Genomic DNA, 19,585 nt, shown 5'->3' with positions numbered 1-19,585 from the left:
TGCAAAAATGGAAGAGCCCACTCATGGACACTAAATACAACATTACAGTAATCATGTGATCAAATATTTCACACAGAAGAGGTGGCCGAGATTAACTCTTGAATTATCTTGCGCACTAAACTTTCTCATCACAAGTGTCCCAAGTCACTGGAATGACAAGAATTGAAAGATGGGGAGAACTCATGCCGGTGCCTCATTGTAAGTTAGACATGGGTATATTGAGGTTCATGAGCTATGACAACTAAAATCCCCTTTTGTTTTGCATTTATCATCCCAACATTAAGTTGTGATAACAACCGTATGAAGGAAAACTGCAAAATGGCAAATTCTGTCCCAACACCAAGCACTCTGAAACATTCTTTTTCTCTGCCTTGTGTATTACACTTAAGCTTATTAATTGCCAAGGTTACTATTGGTGACCCAGCCAATGGCACCAGTTATTGATCAGCTGCCAAGGGAATTCAAGGCAAATGATCCAGCAGCACTGAATCAACTCAGGGGCTTTTTATCTTACATAGCTGTTTGTTTTTACATTCCCAGGTTTTTATTTTTTTATTTTGGGGGAGGGGGCTTTTATAGCAGCTGAGTCTTCATTTGCTGATCTCAAAATTGTTGTTCAGCACAGCATAAAACCAAGAAAATACACAGGAGATAAATGTATTGAACAGCTGGAAAGTAATTATATTGTTATAAAGGTGATAAATTAAACTTTGATTTTTATCCCACTTTGATTTTTTTCCCATTCCTGTTAAGAGCACAGTTGCACTGGCAGTACTGCTTAGGTGTACTTCCTGCAACCCTGAATGTATTTCTCCCCTCCAATTAGGACAAGCTGTTCTTTAGAAATCTGGGTGAAATTATACTGACAGTAGAATTACTAACATAAGTTAAGGCTACAACCCTATAACCATTTTCCTCGGAGTAAGAGCCACTGCGGTTACTTCTGAGTAGACATGTATACAGTTCTGCCCTTAAAGGTTTGAAGTTGAAACAAGGAATTGGGGGAGGGGGAGAGCTTTGGGGAGGGCAAAATCTCAAAAAAAAAAAGAGAGAGATAAGTTTTATTTTTATTTATTTATTTATTTTGGAAAATAGGCAAATAATCAACACTTCCGATATGGGCTGTGATTCGCCCAGGTTTTCACAGACATTTTAGCCACTTTTTGAAAATTACACCCGGACGCCATTTTCAACAGACGAATCTTGGCTATGTCTGGGAAATTCCGGACGCAAGGCAGCCCTAGTATCTTCGAATAAAGAAATTTTACAGAGTTGTCAGAGCAGGATGAGCACAGGATGAGACAGAGAGAGACTAACTATACAGAGAAATGATCTACTATCTCAGAAAAGCTCTAAGAACTTGGGACACAAACACCCAAAATAAACTAACTGTAATTGCTGGGGGGGGGGGAAACAACATGAAATATTTCCTGAAATTCCAGAATTAGCTAAAGGGACCTGTCTTATTAAAGGTGAGTGCTAGCAGTCTGGATATTTTCAAAAAAGTTGACAGATCAATGGGGACTAGGTCTATCACTGACTATGAGCCATGGCTGATACTGGGGAAAAATCCATATTCATAGTACACCTGTGATTATAAAATACTTCTGAAAATGTGAGCTTCCCAGATGAAAGTGGACTGGGTGGATCTTCATTTTGATAAAGGATGTGGGCCACTCTTTACTTCTGCCCCACCCTCCAATCATTTAAAAAATGGCCCTATTCCTGTAACAGGTGGTTTTTGAAGAAACTGAGGGTTAAAAATATCCAGATCTTATCTTGGGCACAAGAGCTCGTAAGACTAGATCGAGAGGCAATCAGCACATCTTAATAAATGTATGTGTCTGATGCTATTTCTGCAGTCATCCCTCATAACATGCACTTGGTACAATTAGGAAAATAAACTCCACATCATTAAACCAGCATTTATTATTATTAGTAGTATTATTACTACTACTGCTATTACTACAGTGGTACCTCACGTTAAGTACTTAATTCCTTCCGGAGGTCCGTACTTAACCTGAAACTGTTCTTAACCTGAAGCACCACTTTAAGTAATGGGGCCTCTTGCTGTTGCCACGCTGCCGGAGCCCAATTTCTATTCTTATCCTGAAGCAAAGTTCTTAACCTGAAGCACTATTTCTAGGTTAGCGGAGTGTGTAACCTGAAGTGTGTGTAACCTGAAGCGTATGTAACCCGAGATACCACTGTATTTTTGCAAGAAAGGTCTCTACCCCAGTCTCTGCTAGTAAAACACTGTATGCTTGTTCCACCAAAGTATCATGCTACCATTAATAATCCATTCATAGAATTGTAGAGTTAAAAGGGATCCCAAAGGTCATCTAGTCCAACTGCCTGCAATGCAGGAATCTCTGATAAAGTATCCATGACCGATGGCCATCCAATTTCTGTTGAAAAACCTCCAAGGAAGGAGAGTTCCAAGGGAGACCATTCCACTGCTGAACAGCTCTCACTGTCAAAGTTTTTCCTGATGTTTAGTAGGAATATCCTTTATTGTAACGTGAAGCCATTCATTTTTGAGTCCTACACTCCAGAGCAGGAGAAAACAAGCTTGCACCATCTTTCATGTGACAGCCCTTGAAATCTTTGAAGATGGCTATTATATTTCCTCCCAATGTCCTCTTTTCCAGGCTAAACATACTGTGCTCCTTCAACCATTCCTTATAAGGTTGGTTTCCAGCCCCTTGATCATCTTGGTTGCCCTCCTCTGCACACATTCCAGCTTGGCAACATCCTTCATAAATTGTGGTGCCCAGAATTGGACACAGTATTCTAGGTGTGGTCTGACCAAGGTAGAATAGTGTAGTATTATTACTTCCCTTGATCTGGACACCAGACTTCTGTTGATGCAGCCTAGAATAGTGTTAGCTTTTTTTGCTGCTGACTCACATTAAGCTTGTGGTTCACCAAGTTCCCTAGATCCTTTTCACATGAACTGCTAGTAAGCAAGGTGTCCCCCATCCTATATCTGTGCATCTGGTTCTTCCTGCCTAAGTGTAGAACCTTACATTTGTCCCTATTGAAATTCATTTTGTTAGCTTGGGCCCAATTCTCCAATCTGTTAGGGTCATTTTGAATTCTGATTCTGTCTTCTGCGGCATGGAGATTATCAGCATTTGAAGGTGTGCAGCAGGTTATATCGTTACCCTTTCCCTCCCCTCTTGTTCTCATATATAACTTTGATTAATGGTGGAAAAAGGAGGTGAAAGATCATCTGCCCTTGTTCCTCAAGTGCAAGGAGCTACACTTGAGATTTACCTGAGAACTAAATTGTTCTGCAAGAAGCAGCTCTCAGACTGATGATTTAAATCTAGTCAACTGATTTCGCTCAAAGGTAGATTACAGGGCATAAATAAAAATGTTGTCGATTAATACTTCATGTAGCTTCTTATTAATAAAAGCTACTAGTCTCAAATTAAGATCAACACCTATTCAAAAAGCTGCTTCATGACTGTTCACAGCCACCTTTAATATTACACTTGATTGTTGCCCATGACTATGATATACTTGCATTAAAATAAAGTATTGATTTCTTCAACTGACTTGTTATGTGACCTCGGGTAAGTCATTTAGCTTCATTGTGTCAAAGTTTGCTCATTTGAAATGATAAGTGCAATGATGCTTGAACTATCTGTGCTTCTGAAGAGGCCTAGTTAATTAATTTATGCTAAGAGTTTTGATGCTCTAAAACGAAAGGTACCAGATAAGTGCACGTGAGCCAAAATCCTCTTTTCAGCATGAACTTTGTTTTTCTCTCTAGTTCTGTGCTAACTTTTTAAAGTCACCTTCATTATGAAGTCAACACGAAATTCTCAGCAAAGTCTGAGAAACATGCCAGCTGGAAATAGATTGGCCCCGATTAAAATCTCCGTATATCGTCTAAGGGAAGAGGAATTGCCAGCTCTATCTGGTACAATACATCTCCCATTTTCTCTAACTGCTAACCTTTTGTGTAGGATGTTCTATGACTCACTTCTGCAATATCAGATGTGTCACAACAGAAGCAGAAAAATCAGAGAAAGCGAAAAACTGACAACCCACAAGTCACGCCAGCATGCTAAATATGAACATTCTAACCTGCACCATATGGCTCTTGATGGTAGCGCTGATCCATGTTTAGCTTGAATAAGCAATGTTTCTTCGCACATTTTAAAATTAACAAGAAGTGCAAACATCAATATTTACAGTCTATGAGCATGGAATTGTATGGCAAATTAGGGCTGCATTATTTCCCACCCCCCCTCTCATTTATAGCCTACACAGCCAGGGATGCAAGTTCAATCCATAAATTGGGACAGGATTAAAGTGCATGTAAATGTTACAAGAAGCCCCAGAACAACTGAACCTTCTCCTCCTCAAATACATAGACTTGATTTGTATTGTGCCAATTATGCTTCCATCAAAATCAGCACTCCCCACCCCCCATGCTGGTCTTGTAGTTCAAAACATATCCATTTCACACATGTGCATAATTTCATGGCCCATATGTTACTAAACATTCTCAACTTGGCAGCAACATCTTGAGTCCACTCAAGGTAAAATGGAACCATGACTTGAGAGAGAGAGAGAGAAAGAAAAAAACCAAAGTGATGACTTGATTTAAGTTGAAATGTGAACCCTGTGAGAATTCAATCTGCCCTACTTTGGGAGATGGACTGTCATTTCTTCCTCAAACGCTCTTCAGAAGCAACCTCTGAGATATACCAGATCTAACTGACTCCAATTTTCATCAGCAAGATCCAGGAACCAAAGGAATATCTCATGCAGTGAGGTGAAAAGAAGCCTATGGTAAGGACTAGCAGTAAAAATAGTCCATTTGCTGCTCATACTGAACTGTAAGCCTGACCCTAGTACTTTTTCTTAGAGGTCAAACCTTATCATCTGATATGATAGGGATGGCTCAAGGATGTTCATGATTGGCCTGGCTGGTGGTTGTGTTGTTGCTTTTCTTCAACCAGAGGCTTGAGCCAGTAGACAGCCTCAATTCCTGCCTAATATCTCCCAGGCCTGGATTCAAGACTAAATGTAGGTTCAAGTCCTTGTGTTGATGGGGCCACGACTTAGCGTCACTTTGGATACAACCCATGGCTGTTTACCATCTTCAGCCATTACCAACAGTGGCAGCAGGTAGCAGGCCCTGCATGTGATACATTTCATTCTCTAGCTACCAGCTTAATTCAACATGCTAACTCATTTTGAATTGAGACTTCAAGTCCTGACATGATGGTCCTATGTGAATAGATACAAGACAAGAAGTTAGAACGCCCCTCCCTGCTTCCTAAATCTGTTTTAGGGGTTTGTCCAACCCTCCCGAGCAGTTGGGGAGCAAGCTGGGGAAGCAGAGGGGGGAAATCTCATTATGCAAGCAAAAAGCACTGCACTAATGGGACCAGCTACTTGGATACCACACCATGGTCTACTCATGTGATTTCTCCTACCAGTTTTGTGTAATGGAGTGCAGTAGCTCCATTAACAACCCTTGTGGTGCCATGATTCAGTGAGCCTGGCTATTAACCAGAAAGTCGCTGGTTAAAGCCCACCCAGGGACTGGTGGTGGGCAGGATTCCTGAATTGCAGGGGGGTGTACTAGATGACCCTGGGGGTCCTTTCCAACTCTACAATTCTATGATTATATGTACATTAGAAAATTCTTCAATAGCTTTGCTTTGTTAAATTTCCTTTATATATCATTACAGTGGTACCTCTGGTTACGAACTGAATTCGTTCCGGAGGTCCGTTCTTAGGCTGAAACCGTTCTTAACCTGAGGCACGCTTTCGCTAATGGGGCCTCCGGCACGCGACTTCCGTTTGCATCCTAGGGCAAAGTTCACAACCAGGAGCAGCTACTTCCAGGTTAGTGCAGCTCGTAACCAGAAGCGTCCGTAACCAGAGGTACCACTGTATAGGCACAAATAATGACCAACAGCTATAGGTGACAGGAATAACAGGTTGAATATTTTTAAGCTGCACCACAGAAGCTAAGGGATCCAAGTAGAAAGATTAAGGGCATGGTGGAGTGAGGAGAGATTACCGTATTTTTTTTCATGTATAATATGCCCCTGTGTATAAAATGGCCCTAATTTGGGGGGACTCCAAATTAAGAAAATGGAGAGAGATTGCTCAGAGTTCTTGAGCTTTTTTGGGGGGGAGGATTGCCTAGAGTTGAGCTTTTTTTGCCGAAAATCGCTCACCCAATGGACCTACACTGCCACTCACATGCGTCACCAATCGTCTGCCCCCTCGCCACCGGCAGCCACCAATCACCCACCGAATTGCCGCAGAGACAGCCAGTAGCCACCAGTCCTTGCTGCAGCCACCAATCAACCGCCCTATCGCCACTGAAAACCTCCTGCTCAAGGCAGCAACCAATCCCCAGTCCCCCACCCAAAGCACTGTCCATGTATAAGACAACCCCCATTTTTAAAGATTATTTTATAATAATAAAAAACCTTATCTTCTACCCGGAAAAGTACAGTAACTATCTTGCAATGCTATGAACTGAAGTCCATTCATTGATCAACTCATATTCCCCACTCACTCCATCCCAATTTCTAGTCAGGCATAATGCTTGTACATTTCATACAGAAGGTTTTTTTTCTTCTTGTTGTTTTTAGCTACAATGTGGAAATAATTCAACTAGTGAACTCAATGCACCCTCAAAACAATAATGAATACACTAAAGAATCCCTAGGGAGGCTGCTTGTCTCAGGTCATTGACAATTTGACAAAGAGGCCCTTATCTCTCATGAAAGCTAAGCTCTGTTTTACACTTGTTTACCAAATGAATATTTTCATAGCTGTTTCTCCTTAGGCTTATTTTTTTACCCCCCAAAATAAAAATAAAATAAAAATTGGTTAAACATATTTTAAAATCAGAATGCTCTAAGGATTATACACTCAGGAGAGTTATTGAACATAAAAAAATAAAACAGCATTTTCCTTTGCTGGTTTCGTCAGGTCGGGCTATAGCCTTCAACTGCCCCTTACATTCCAGAATCTCCTTTCAACTTGTAGGCAGCACACAATCATATATGTTGATTCAATTATTTTAACCTTTATCTCGAATGGTAATTAACTTGGTGGGAGCTCATAATTTCCTGGTTATGGCTTGGATTCAGACTTTGCCTGCAGTGGCTAGAAAGGCTGCGGCCATCCCCTTACAGCCTCCAGCAATACTTTCTATCCTAGGGCCTCCAATGAGATGCCTGCAGGTTCAAGTGACCCTGCCAATACCTCCTACGATGCCTGCAAAAGTAAATACTCCTTCAAAACTGAACAATGCACGTGAGGCTTACGGCTCTTTCTGCTCATTTCATGAGACCATAAGCAGAGCCTACTGGATCAGGCTAATGGCCCATCTAGTCCAGCTCATCCTCTTGGCACTCACGACTCTCCTGATTTGCGGTATGTACTTTTACCCTGGGCTCAGACTCTCCTATGTTAAACATGCACCCTCGAACGTGCCCACAATTCGTTGGATGCCAGGACTAGATCCAACCCTCTTTTCTGTTCTGAGCACAGGACAGCTGCAAGGCACTTCTCTCTGTGAGCAACTGCAGTGGTGGTATATATGGGTGCCTTTCCCCTCATTGACGGGGGCAGTGGCAACAATGCAGGGGCAACAATGCAGGGGAGTGTCTGTACCTTTTTGTAGTCCTGACCCTTTTTCTGCCCTTTAAGTTCTGGAAGCCATTTTTTAAATGTTACATCCCCACAGCACTTTCTCAAAATTCCACATGTACCCATTGGCTCATAAAGGTTGATGACTCCTTTCCTGCACTAGACAACCCTCTGAGACTGTGTGGGAGGTCACAATGGAGGCAATGTAGGAGGTGGCAGACACCAGTGGGCGCTTTCCCCTCATTCGAACCTTGCTGAGAAGATAGCCTGCATCCAACCCTAGATCTTGCATCTATTTATTCTTCCATTTTCTATATCCCAACATTCATCAATTCATGAATCCAAGGTGGGATAAAATACATAACACTCATAGCAAATAGACATCACCCACCCACCCACTACAGAATAAAAGTTTAAATATCAAATAAAAGTTAATGTCCTTTAAAAAAATACATACATAATGCATCAAGAGTTTTCTAAATTTGTAAAAGAATTAAATGGCAGTGCAGAGAGTTATGTTAATGGTAAGTTAGCCAAAATAAGTGGCCACGGCCATCTTTAGAACTACCAGAATATTCTAAATTATTGGCTATTTTGAAATAATTAAATGGCTCTGATCCATTTATGCATGTGGATGTTGTATACATATAATTAAGAAGCTTCGGTCATTGTCTGGGGGAAGCAGGAAAACCAAGGCAACATCATTTGCACAATCATTTGTACACACATGCAGAGGCATAATGAATTGAGACCAACGTGTTAATGCAACTTTGAGTTACTTGAATCTTACTTATGAGTGTGTGTTAAAATTTAGTATTTATATTGTTTGTATGCTTAAAAATGAGATAATTATACACTGTGCTATAACCTAAGAGAATGCTGAGATCAATCAATTCTTCATACATTGTTAAATCCAGATTTATGAAAGCAAACATGATTAATTTTCTGGCTTAGAGCAGAAATATTAGATGCTATTACACTGCTACTTCTGACTGAAAAGCTGTCTCTTGAGGCACAAGTGGTTTATAATTGGTATGATGTGCAAAGAAACTGCAAGACAAAAATAGCTATGGTTTTGCTTTCTCAGGATATTCTTTGTTACCACAGGTCTTTGACTCTTGGAATTTGAAAATCTGTCATGAAAGATTAGCGGCTCCAATACAAGGCTACACATGCATTCTGATGCTGAGAAGTGGTAGAGGCATACCAGTGCTGTGGGAATCATACAAATGCACCACCGGGACATGGAGTGGTAGTGGTAGGATTTTAAACTGCTGAATAGGAATTTTTCATATTCAGTAAGAAAACCTTTTTGTCAAACAGCAAAGCAAGTAGCGCAGAAATCAAGTTTTTCACTACTTTTTATTCTAAGATTCTACAGGCTAACCACTGCTCAGGCAGAGCTGTGCAAATGTGTCTAAAGGATGACTTAGAATGCTCTTGGGTATTGTGCACAGCTCTGGGAAGCTCCTGAGTCTTGGAAGCAGTAATCTCTAGCTTTGACTAAGCTCAGGGAAGCTCCTTAATCTGAGAGAGCAAAAGTGTGTGCATTTTATATATACTCGTAAACCCTCTCCCAGCCCAAGGACCACACTCCTTCATGCCAGTGATGGGAGATGCTAGAGGTAAGCAGCTGGTGGAGCAAGAGATGTGAATCTGAGCTTTGTACAGTTGACTTATGTTCCAGTCCTGCAAAAGCCAGGAGTTTTCTACATACCACATCTCTCTGCACAGGCAAGCAAAAGGTACCCATCCAAGACCACAATTCAGCCAGGCAAAAGCACTTGAAGGAGGCATGAAGCACAGCCATGGATGGGTGTGGCCTAGGGTAGGATTAACAAAGGTTTACCCTGTCTACTATTCATGGCAACTAGGCATTTCTATTTTATTTTGCACATATGATTAATTGTAGTATTGTTAAACAAACAAAACTATTATCTACCTGAGCAGAATGATGATCTGAGAGTGGTGTCAGGAAAACTTAAGCAACTGCAAATTGTATTTGGCTGGGCCTGAAGCGATTCCATGATGCTGCCAGCCAATCTATATATAGTTCTTTTTTGTACCACTTCTTGCATCTCCGTATTTACAGCAAAATCATGCTTTTTGTATCCCGGACACAAAACAGACCTGGCTGCATGTGAGAAAATAAGATACCCTCCATTGGCAAACAGCTCATCCCACAACCATCGCCATCAGCAGTTTTCATATTTACTCCTTTGTCCCATGAGGAATAGATTTAAAAAGTGCTTAGGAAGATCTTTAGTCATAATAGCTAGTCACATCCTCGGCATATTTTTCTCTCTGCATCTTTCCTCTCCCTCTTTCCACCTCCTCTTCAAATACTGGGTCTTGCTCAGGACAAACTTATTAAACACAATATCCTAACTAATATAACACAACAGCAGTCATACAGCACACCTGGCTGCAAACGAAGAGGCGAGGCTTTAGCCCACTGCATCAGCCTCGCTTGGATTAGCTCCATCTCACAGAGCTGATTCCATCAGCATCTATTCTATATGGCTATAACAGAGAGACAGGAGAGTGAAACAGCAGTGCCCCCTTTGTTAATTAAGGTAGGATCAAATGTGATTTGGCTCTTCCCTGTCCATAACTGTTTCCTGCACTGGTAAATATTTAAGTTAGTTATTTAACAGCATAAAAGTAGTAGAGTCTCTGTGTTGCTCATTTTCCCCTTCCCTCCTTATTCCTTCTTCCTTTTGTACCATGTACCACCGCTTGGACATGTAAAAAAATATATACTAAGCAGTATATAATTGCTTTTTATAGGCCAAGTGGCATATAAATACTTTTAGATAAATAACGAAAGTCTATTAGCATGAGCTAATTATTTTAAACTGTAAACTACCTTGAGAACCTGAGGAAAGATAGAATGTTAAAAGCAAACAAATAAATCTCATTTGCGTTCTACATTATTTATGTGAAGACAACAAACACTACCATGGTACACATTGTAAATTAAATTTTAGCACTCTTCAACTGTTTTCACTCTCCTTCCTTGGAGGTTTTTAAACAGAGGTTGGACGGCCATCTGTCATGGATGCTTCAGTTGAGATTCCTGCATTGCAGGGGGTTGGACTAGATGACCCTTGGGTCCCCTTTCAACTCTGATTCTATGATCCACTGTTTTGCTATTTAAACAATTGTTTCACTGATGCTGCAATATTGCTGTGATATTGCTTTTATTATACTTTTCACGCACAGCATGTTTTTTGACAGAAAGAAGCATTCAACCTCAAAAATAGTCATCTTTCTTTCTGGTGTAAATCTGGGCTGGTGAAACAAGAGGATGACATGGAAAAGAACTGTGTAGTAAAAGTAGTAATTAAAAGCCTGCGGCCACAAAGTGGTGTAATTATGGGTGTAGACAGCTGTACAACTTCAGCATCAATTGTGAACCTTAAATCTGGATTTTTTTTACATCCACACTTGTTTCGGACATATTTCTTTACACATTTCTGAACATATTCTCCATGTTCAGGGAGTAAGTAGATAATTTTTTTTTGTTGGGGGAGGGGGTTATGCTGCCAGTCTGATGTTCTTCCCTCCAGCCCCCGGCACTATTCTTCACCTCAAAAACTGCACAAGATACCAGACAAGCATATCTGGTCTCTCTAATAATGTGGGACTGAGCAGCCAAATGGTCTATGAAATCTAATGGCTGCAAGGCCTTTAAATATATTAACAAAAATTATTACATGAAAAAGAGCTGAATTGTTTTATTAGAAAACTCAAAAAGGCAAGGGTACAAAAACCCTGAATAGCATATACACAAAACCTATGATACAATTACTAGGGTGGTTTTAGATTCAGACTCTTAGCTTATCATGAATATATATTTGATAAATGTATACACTGACATTCAGCACATGAGTGTTTCAGGATAGTCCACAACATTTAAAACATGATTTTTAAAAAATGCAGTAATGTCAACCGAGGTCCTCGTACAATAACAAAAAGATTCGGCAGAGGACTCACACACACAGCAGAACATAATTGGAGTCAGCAAAAATCAAGCCAAATTATCACATCATGTCAGGGAACTGCCATCGGGAGAACAGGAGGTGAAGGGACTCCCAGAGGTTGAAAGAGACTTATCAGCTGAGGAAGGAACCAGCAGGGGGAGGGAAGGAGCTCCTAGGGAAAGTGAGTCTGGGGAATGGCTCAGAGACACTTCCAGCGAAAACAGTGGGGAGGTTTCAGGCCCTCCTATAGGGACACCCACTCCTCGCCGGAAACTATCGCGCCGAGAGTCCAGAAGGCGGGTTTCCGTTAAGGAGCTTTTATGCTGGAAGAAATTCCGTAAACGCCCACTGTCGGATTCTACCAGCGACTGACGGAGCCATGCTTAGGAGCTCCGTTACAGACAGAGGTTTGCGTACATAGCCAAACTCTGAGGGACTAGGGATTTCACGCACAAGCAGCTCATCATCCCATCACACATCATTTAGCAAATAATATTATATATGTTGTCATACAAATCACAGATCATGTCGTTCATGGCACCCCCAATCACACTATCTGAGCTGGGCAATGTGGCTTTCATATCAGATTCCAGGGATGACTGCCTTGTAGCTCCTCCTACTCCTACTCATGCAGAAAAAATCGTCTATAACCTTTAAAAACTCAAGATAGTTTTCTAGGATAGAAGGGCACTGGAAGTTCAGGCCGTTACAGACTTCAGTTGACTCCTTTGCTGAGACAACATCTTTGTACAGCTCAGACGACCGAGTACACTTCAAGCAATCCACTGGAAGTTGCCTTGACTAAGGGAACAAGCCTACACACAAGAAGTTGGCATAAAGCAAGCTGCTGTAAATTAAGCTAAGCAGGTGTAAAGTTGCACCAGATTCAAACTCCGTTCAGCAGTGAGGTAACTGCTGATTAAGCCAGCCTAAGCCAAGCAGAAGAAAAAACAAGCCTTTAAAATAATGTTTGAGGTGCAGCAAACTTTTCGCTGGCATGCCAGGTCACATGACTAAGCTGAGAGGGCAAAGTCTAAGTCCCACTCCTCCATCCTTGGTCCCACATCCTATCTTCTACTTGGAAATGTCCAAGACATCAACAAAACAAAACAAAACAAAAACCACACTGTTCCCCTGTCTATCTCCCTATGAAGGCACAGTTTTATGCCAACAAGTTTTCAGCCTGGGGACATAATTCCGCTCCTTCTTTCCATCTCAACAGCCAAACATAAAAACAAATATATAAGCATACCATTCTCCCTTGGTGTTGGGCCAAGGCTCACTATGTTGGACCAGGGCTCTATTGAGACAAGATTCAACAAACCCCTCAGCAAATTTAATGTCTAACAGACCACTGTATTTTAATACTTTGTTGGAAGGGTGGCTGGGGGGACCCAGCCAGATGGGCAGGGTATAAATAATAAATTATTATTATATTATTATTAAAGTACAAGCATATAGCTGGCATGCCATAAAAAAACTATTACTAACAGTCATCAGGTAAAAGCAATCATCATGAGAGTGATGATCTAAAGGGACACCTCTTTTGGAGTCACCCCTTCAAGCTTGTTATACAGCTAAATATTCCTTACACAAGCTTCAGGCCTAATAAAAACCACATGGAATTAACTCTCTCACCTTTATGGCAACCTCAAGGGGTATCCCAATGGGGAACTGCAAAGGCAAGATCTCCTTTGGAGGCAGTTCACCACACCTTTCGTAAGGCTAGCAGCCAGTCAATCTGATAACGGCCAGCTGCTTCCAATCTTTTCTATCTCCTCCTCCTGGATCTTTTGTAGCAGGTGATATCAAGAAGCTGAGGTGAGTGGAATACTGGGCAACAAGGAATACCGTACTTGCCATCTGAAACACTGGAGAGCTATTGCCAGTCATCTGGGATGATACTGAGCTGGATGGAGCCATAGTCTGCTTTGACATAAGGCCTAGTTTCTTAGGGTTACCTCTAATATCCCTGACTTTTCCGATGTCTAAATGTTCTCTGGGTGATACTGAATACAAACATTTTAGATTGTCAAGTTATTCATATTTGCTGTGCCCTCATTAAATATTCCATATGCCTAACACACTTCAAAAATAAAAGTATTCAGTCAAATTAAATACAAAATGAGAGATTACACTAAAATGATGTACACATTAGCAGCTTGAAACACAGTGAGGTTGCTTCCCCCCCACCACTGTGTTTCAAGTCACATTCCTAACCTGTTGTACAGATCAGAGAGAGGGTTGGGATATCTTCACCCAATACGCATTACCTGATTAGTTTCCTCATCCCAAACCCCAATTCACAGACTCAGTAAATTGCCCATGCACTGTTACTGGCATGTGTGCAACAGCTCCCTGAAATGTGCACTCTTCAGCTTAACTGAAGCTTCCATGAGGAGAAAAGCACACCACACAGGAGCATTTCTCAAGAAGCTACAAGATGCCTCTGGATTGTGGATAACCTCATTTGCATTTGACTTCAAACACCACCAGTAGGGGGGGGGGCACATGGAGCTGGAATAAGCGGTAATGTTTGCAGCCTAGTTTTCAATTGTCAACAACATTAATTATTCTAAAACGACAACATCCCTGTGATTATCCTGTGACAATTTCACTTTCATCTCTGCATGATAAAGAAATTGATGGCAGTGCTCCAACACTGGTAGAGTATCTTCTTTTTCCAATATTTACTTGAAACTATCATTTTAAGAACACAACACTCCCTTGTGCATTCTCTTGCTGATTTGAAAGTATCTTCTTTGGGTGATATAAACTGAAACACATTTCCTGAGTATCAATGGGACTTTACATCACAAGACAATTATTTACAAACTCCATCAAGTCTTTAAGTAATAATGGTGCTCTTCTTATTTATAACCCTCAGGAGAAAACAGATGGATATAGATCCCCATCCCCTCTGCTTCTTTTAAAGTCTTGAGTCCTTCCATCACACTTGCAAGTACAAGATGCTAAACCTTTCATAGAATGTATTCTACTGTTTCATCTCAAATGCCACATTTGCAGTAGTGCAGAGACTGTGTGCTGATGTCAAACATATCCTATCACAGCAACAAAGATTAGAAGGTGTGAATGCATGCTTAAATGACTTCAGTTCTGGCCTCTTTATGGGATTGGTTTTGTAATTGTTTTGCTGCTGTGGTGTAAAACTGTATTTTAGGATTTGTACTTACAGTACATTGTTTTTAGTGCTTCATGTAGATTGCTGTGAGGGCACCTTGTGACAGTGTCCAATTTGTGAACTGCCCTGAGGTCTTTGGATGAAGGGTAGTATATAAATTTAAATAAATAACATCAAGAACCATGAGTCCAGTTAACAGCCTAGGGTTAGTTTAATTCTCGTCCCTGACTATTGACCATGCTGGTTGAGGATGATTGGGATTTTAATCCAACAGCATCTAGGGGCCAAAGACTGCAGAAGGCTAATATAAAGCATGACTAGTAAACTTATCACTGAATGGGGAAAACATCTGCTTAGGACCTTGAAGAGCAGCTACACTTCCAAGATTTACACCTGTGTGCACTATATGGGCTGTGGGGTCTGAAAACAAAAACAGAGCAGTCCTTTACTTTATAGCATCCTCTGAATGCTACAGAACACACAATCCATCAAATTCACCAGCGGAAACATCTAAATTAGCAAAACCACACACAAAACAAAAACTAAAAGGAAGATAAATATAACAATAAAAACACAATTAGTCTGAACACGTCTGAAAAGCTGCAGCAACTAACTGTGTCTGAGTAGGAAAATGTGTGAAGTATATATGCATGTTTTTTAAAAAATAAAATAAAATAAAAACCTGCTCTCACAAGCCAATTTAGTACATTCAGTTTAGCACAAAATATTTGTTATTGGAAAAGATATATAAGAGCTCCAGGGAATAGAATTAAATAGTCTTGACACAGGAAGAAGAGCTCTTACTGTGTCACTTAAGTGGCACACAGTTCTTAATTCTGCACACAAGGGTTGCAAAGAGGGAAGGCAAGGAGTTCCTGGGCTGGTTTTATCAGGGCCAATTAGACATCTTGATTTTCAGCAAAACATTAAGCAGAGTGCAACTAGACATTGTGTGATCTACATTTCCCCCCCAAAACAGCGGTCCAACGTTAGTATTATTTTAAATCTATCTATCCATCTGTCTATCTAATTCATATTGAGTGACTTCACGGCGTATTATAATCACATAAAATATAATTTGAAAATGAGTAACATCCACCAAAGGTACATTAAAACAGAAGAATATGCAATTCAATTAAAAAAATTATCCATGAGGGCACACATGAAGGTGTTGAAAGTAGGAATGTCTTTCTTCCCATACTTACCTATGTTGTAAACTTGTTGTGCCTTATGTTATCACATAAGGCATCTTCCTGTCTCTGCTAATGCCTTACCACTGACTGGCACTAGTGGAAAAATGCAGTGGTTTTTTTCATCCTTAACATAATCTGTTGCTACAGCCTTATCCAACCTGGCACCCTTCAGCTGCTGGGCTACAACTCCCATCTGGCTGAGGCTGATGAGAGCTGTTGTCCAAAAGAGTCAGAAAGCACCAGGTTGAGGAAGACTGTATCATTCTCTCGTTACACTGGAGGCAACACTAGACTACATTTGGCACTAATTCAAAACAGAAATCTCCTGGTGATTTAATGCCTGTGATTTAGGCCTTCTATGCCCCAAACTCACAGTCTAAATCAACATGGTGATAGGGAGGTTATGTCTTCAAAGTAGGCTGCTGTTTTGGGATGAGGGTGGCGCTGTGATCTAAACCACTGAGCCTCTTGGGCTTGCCGATCAGAAGGTCAGCGGTTCGAATCCCCCGCGATGGGGTGAGCTCCCGTTGCTCAGTCCCAGCTCCTGCCAACCTAGCAGTTTGAAAGCATACTAGTGCAAGTAAATAAATAGGTACTGCTCTGGCAGGAAGGTAAACGGCGTTTCCGTACGCTGCTCTGGTTTCACCAGAAGCGGCTTAGTCATGCTGGCCACATGACCCGAAAAAACTGTCTGTGGACAAACGGCGGCTCCCTCGGCCACTAAAGCAAGATGAGAGCCACAAGCCCAGAGTCGTATGCGACTGGACCTAACTGTCAGGGGTCCTTTACCTTTTTTAGGCTGCTGTTTAGAAGCTAGGATGAAGGTGACAGAAAGGAAGACCTGATAATGACCTAAATCCTGGTGGTTTGGACTTCCATTCTAGTAAACATACAAGAAAGCAAATAAGTGAACAAAATGGGTCAGCCCCCTGGTTGATAAGAGACACTCCTCTGACTTTGCGATTGGAAACAGTGACACGTGATAACAACTGTTTCTTCTCTGAAGGAATGTGCTGGTTCCTAACATCCCATCTTAGCATAGCTTTTACTTAGCTCACTGAATTAAAAATGATTGTGGAGAAAGTGCTTTCAAGCATAGTTGCTATAATATTTACCGAAAGCATTTAAAAAAAAAAAACCCAGAGCAAAACACCTCCCCAGGTAAAAAACAAAACAAAACACTTCACAATGAACTTCCGGCAATACTGAAGTGGGTGATAGTTCACTGTTAGTTACATATTAAAATTATGAGTACATAAAACAGCAGATTCAGAGGTTAAATGTTTTACGGTTGAGCAAATAAAGCAAAGCTCTCTATAATTTCTGCTAATGTGCATAGTTTAATTCTAAGTGCTCAGCATCTGCATCTGTATATAAATTTGGGGCTGATTGTTTTTAAGAAGTTATAAAATATTTAAGACTGAAATCTCTTATATAACATCTATAAAGAAAATAAAAATTACTACTTGGCAATATGGTTCAGAAGACTAGAGAGATGGTAATCTGTCCCCTTTGCATGATAACAGCATGTCCCAAAATACTCCCATGATTATACTGAAATGGTCCTAAAAGGCAATATGGACAAAAATTCCCTACTGCAATTGCTCAGTCTCGAGAGCAGCTTCCCAAAACGGCTAAAATATAATCCCGATCTGCACTCAACCATAAAAACCTGTTGGGGGAAGTGACAAAAAGTCTGGGAAATGGAAGTCTGATGCAGCCGAATAATGTGTCACCACTGTCACAGGGATGATAAAGCAGCACAGTACTCGATGTTTTCAAACAATGACACAAACCAACCTGATTTGCACCTGGCAGACTAATGGCCAGATTGGAACTTAATTGATGGATTGGAACTTCCTAACATAGTTCTCTCTCAGAGAGAGAGAAAGTTGAGAAATGCATATATATTTTTTGAAATAAAGTAGTTTAGAATATTTAAATACATACACATTTCCATGCAGATTCCTAAAACACCACCACCACAACAAAAGTTCTTGATTCCTGCATTGCAGGGGATTGGGAACACGTTACCCTTGAGGGGTTCCTTCCAACTCAGCAATGCTATGAAACCTCAGACTGTGGCAATAATGAGATGGAATCGACTTATGCATGAAAGCATGTGAAAGGCATATGAACTAGGAATAGACTGGGCCACCACGTTACCATTTGAAATGCTTTATATAAATGCACCCTAAAAGCAGTCTTTTAATACTTTATCAGCCTTTCATACAAGCGGCCCTATAATGTAGACCAGTTATAATCTCCATACAGTAGGGCAGATGGAGTGAAGCTGGGGCTCAAGCAATAATAGTAAGATTGTGGGTGAGGAGAGAATTTTTAGGGCTGTAAGAATTACAGCCTGTGAACCACATTTTTTCAGAGCCACATGGGGATATTTGAAAGTCAGCGTTAGCGACAGTTGAGTTTGGGATTATTAGGGAGGCAGGAGAGGATATATTATTTAATGATATCCTTCTTAACTTGCACTAGCAAGTTCCATATTCTAGCAGAGTTCCAAACACCCCCCTTTCAAATTACGCAGCCATCAGCTTATTGCTGACTCATCTGAGTTTTACTATTAAAGATTCTTTCCTGGTAAAATCCCTTCTAATCCCTCTTAAAAAGAATAAACACAAGAGTCTGATTAACGTTAATATAAAAGTAGTTTCCTCACAGATTCATTCAGGTTACCCCTGAAGGCAGGCTTAGGTTACATAACAACTAGAACTATTCCAGAAAGAAGTTAGTCCCAAGTGACTGCGACTAAGCAGTCACTTCTCCAAACACACAGCAACATACAAAATGGAGAACACACACTGATCAGAACATGGAAGCCATGTGCTCCTCCATGCTAGTACAACAGACCACAGCCTCTTCAAGTCACATGTAGTGGAAGTCCGTCCCAGCTCAGGAGGAATCAGGAAGACTTCTCCTGAGTGGTACAAAACATCCCCTAATATGTCCACTGTGGGAATGTTGTACTTGACTGCTATAAGTTTTACATCCCACAGAGTTTAGATCCATTTCCTCTTTCCAGCCCTTCCCGGAACAGACCAAAAGGTCTCAAATAGAAATTTTGGTTTGAGTCCCCCCCACCCCGCCCTCCAGCTTGCCTTTCCCCCCAATCTCCTCACTAGATTATTATTTTTCACAGTCTTCAACGGCAGAATAAAACTTCGCTTTGCCTGCCTGTTTAGAACCAGCATGTTTGTGATTGCTCATAGTCCCTGGTGCCACATACTGCTAGCTATGCAGGTCTCTCCTGGCATTATGCTATTAACTAAGTGTTAGATTTGGACTCCTGGTATTCCCAACGCAGCAGATTTTTCCAAACACAATTCATTCTCACATGCTCTTTACAGCTCCTTTGCTGTGCACATTTCACCTGTACCATCTGTGCTATCATGAGCTTTGCCTTTCCCCACACTTAATCTTCAAGATGCTTGTGTGATGATACATGAATAATGAATAAATGCTAAATGAATGCCCCCTGGACAACTTTCTTGGGGAATATCTTACTGTAAAAAAATACATTCCTGAAAACTTGTTTTCTCGCTACAATTTGCAGCAAGCAATATTTGAAGAACAACTATTCAACAGGGACTCGATCTTACAACAGT

General features: G+C 40.9%; 1 protein-coding gene across 14 annotated transcripts in view; it reads right to left on the bottom strand.

Moving 5' to 3' along the window:
• The window catches only part of LOC310756452 (contactin-4), a 536,818-nt gene that overhangs the window by 164,325 nt on the left and 352,908 nt on the right, over window positions 1-19,585 (bottom strand). The window contains exon 1 of one of the 14 annotated variants that reach the window (XM_083600564.1): window positions 18,640-18,787. The exons of 12 other annotated variants lie outside the window; for them this stretch is intronic. The gene's annotated coding sequence lies outside the window, so the exon portion shown is untranslated. Of the gene's footprint in view, window positions 1-7,665; window positions 7,688-18,639; window positions 18,788-19,585 lie in introns of those variants that run through there. One more of the 14 variants, XM_083600563.1, reaches the window with a different exon arrangement.

Source organism: Podarcis filfolensis (assembly GCF_964270895.1).
Source record: "Podarcis filfolensis genome assembly, chromosome: 2".
Lineage (NCBI taxonomy): Eukaryota > Metazoa > Chordata > Lepidosauria > Squamata > Lacertidae > Podarcis > Podarcis filfolensis.
The sequence above is the reverse complement of the archived record's forward strand: the minus strand, read 5'-3'. Positions and strand labels throughout refer to the sequence as shown.